Source organism: Cyprinodon variegatus, unplaced genomic scaffold, assembly GCF_000732505.1.
Source record: "Cyprinodon variegatus isolate N-32 unplaced genomic scaffold, C_variegatus-1.0 Scaffold860, whole genome shotgun sequence".
NCBI lineage: Eukaryota > Metazoa > Chordata > Actinopteri > Cyprinodontiformes > Cyprinodontidae > Cyprinodon > Cyprinodon variegatus.
Window position 1 is genome coordinate 139,707 of NW_015151313.1, and position 2,907 is coordinate 142,613.

Consider the following 2,907-nt stretch of genomic DNA (forward strand, 5'->3'; position numbering starts at 1 on the left):
GCCTCCTCCTCTGCCTCGTCCTCAGCCTCCTCCTCAACCTCTTCCTCAGCCTCCTCCTCATCCTCGTCCTCATCCTCAACCTCTTCCTCGTCCTCAGCCTCATCCTCAACCTCGCCCTTAACCTCTACCCCCAAAATATCCTGTATCTCCACCTCCTCATTCTCCTCCACCACTACTGCTTCAGCCTCTACCTCCTCCTCCTCATCATCAGAAGAAGCTTCCTCCACCTCCTCAATGTGTAACTGTTCTCTCAACCTCCTCATCCTTCTCCTCAGTCCTCCCATGAGGTTATTAAAATTGAAATTAAAATTACCCAGTTCCTGAATCCAGAACGGGAGCTCCGGGTCAGGAAGGGCGGCGACTGGAACAGTGAGGGAAAGAAGTCATTAGACCAGGAACGTTGATAAAGGAACATTAAATAAAAAATTAAATGCTTTATTTTAGGTTGCTGGATGTGCCTGTGTGAGTTTGTCAGGTTAAAGTAGATTTAATCAATAAGAACATCGATCTGTGAGCTAAAATAACCCAATAAAAAACATATTAAGAATGTTAGGGGTTTGGTTAGTTTTAAAATAAAAATGGACATTGTTGTAAAAGACACAATAATACAAAAATTAATACACACAGAAATATTTAAAAATATGTATATATGTGCGTATATGATTATCAGCCTGAGGAGGATTTTAATTACTTCACCATCACATTGAGGATATCTTTCAAATCACAAGACTGCCATTAAATTGTAATTTTTTTTAAATGTAAATGTTTATTTTACTGTTTAGTAGGGTTTAGAATTTATTTTCAGAATATTAGCAATTAATGAATGGTCCATTTATTTAGTTTATTTCTACCACGCTTCCTGCAATGAGACTGAGCTCCCCCTAGGTAGGGCTGGGTATTCTTCAAAAATCTTCGGTGCCGGTACCAATACTGATACCTTCACTTCGATACTGGTTCCTGAACGATACTTTTTTCTATACCAGTTTTATAATATCAATTCGAAGAAAAAGAAAATTACACAACATAATAAAGCACAAATCTTGAGTTTTATTTTAAGCTCTGATTTTTCCATTTACAATTTTCCTCTTACTTAATTTTTTTTCAGTGAAGAAGAACAGTTCGCACAGGTCTTCACTGTATATTCACAAATATTCACTGTTACATTGTGAGGACCTTTTTACTTAGCAGTTTTTCTTTAGAAAAATTAACATGTCTGCTTTCTCAGGAGACAAACAAGCCCGTTGAATGGGATCCTACTGACAGCACACCGCTGGTATGTGGGGGTCTGAGCGGCTCTGACAGAAATAATGTTGGAAGGCAGGATGGTAATCTGGATGAACTGACTGCACTGATTAAGTTTTCAGGTGGATTTTCCCACTTAAAAACATAATAAAACTACTTTATTCCCACTGATCACAGCAAATATAGCTGCAAGGCAAATAAAGGATAGAGTAGCTCCGCCCAACGCGCTTCAGAGCAACTTTTCAACCGCGCAGCCAGAGCAGCAAAGCTGCTTCAGCCGCGTGTCAGAAGCTGGTATAACAGCAAAAAAGGAAGCAGCAGACGCAATTTTGCTGCTCTTGTTGCGTACGGTGTGAAAGCAGCATGATTTACTCCGTTCTGGCTTTGCACTGCCCACAGGCTGCTGAGAGGAGGATGGTTGCGCCGGCTGTGGTCCGCTCTTCTTGCAGTCAAACACCGAGCAACTTTCTGCTCTTAAATTGTTTCCATGCACGATGTATTGCATTGCGCACTATTGGCATCAGTCTTAATAAAGTGAAGCCACACTTCTGACCTGGGTGGCATTTTAAAGGGGTTCCACGACGCTCGCAACCAGTTCACAACAGATACACATGAACCCTGGCTGTAGGCGTGACCATCTATGTATTTTTCCTGGATGACGCAATCAGATTAAGTGTTACAGCCAATCACCGAAACTTGGTACCGAAAGACGAGGCATGTTTTGATACTCTGTAAAACCGAAGCATTTCGGTAGTTACCATAAAAGAGCCGATGTTCGGTACCCAGCCCTACCCCTAGGAGGCACCCACCCCCCTTCGGTAACTACTGACCTAGACTATGCATCTAGATTAGTTCAGATTGAAGGACACTTTAAGCTGTCAGTAAACATTTTTTGCATTAAACTCATACTACCAAATTAGAAATTGTTTTGATCCATTAAATATATTTCTTTATCAGAAAAAAAAGCTTAATAGGGTGATTTAGTAATATAATCATACATCTTTGAAGTTTATTTGCTATAAGTAGAAAATGATCCTAATTAAAAGAAATAAAGGTTTAAAAACTTCAGGCTTTAAATTTCAGATGTAAAATGATCAGAATCAGAACCTCAGCTTATCAGACACCTTCCTCAGTGCATCCTTAATTGACACACATAGGAAGCCCAGAGCAGAAATGGACATTAGCAAACTTTATGCCAAACTATTCAGACTCAATTTTTTTCTACAAATCTAAGAAAGGGGATCCTATACAGAAATTTTTAATTGTTTAGAAGAAACCATCCAGCGTTAAATGTTTTGAAGATCTAGAAAAAGATGAAGTCATCTGTAAACAAGCTGTATTATTTCTGGTGACAGATAAGATTCAATTATTTACATTCACCTGAAGATCAAAACAAGGGCTGCAGAAACACTTTTGAATAATATATTGAATCAAACATTTATTCTTTACGCTTTCCTCACAATGACAGCACTTATAATAAACTCTGCCAAGTTCTAAACATTTTACTGCCCAAAAATGTAAAGGATCTGATTTTTAATCAAGTGCAAAACATTAAAGTGTTTTAGGAAACAAAAAAAAACAAAAAACAAAAAAATGATAATGTTTAGGGTTTTATTAATATAACAAGAAATATGTTGCCTTTCAAAATAGTTTTTAAAAGCTAAA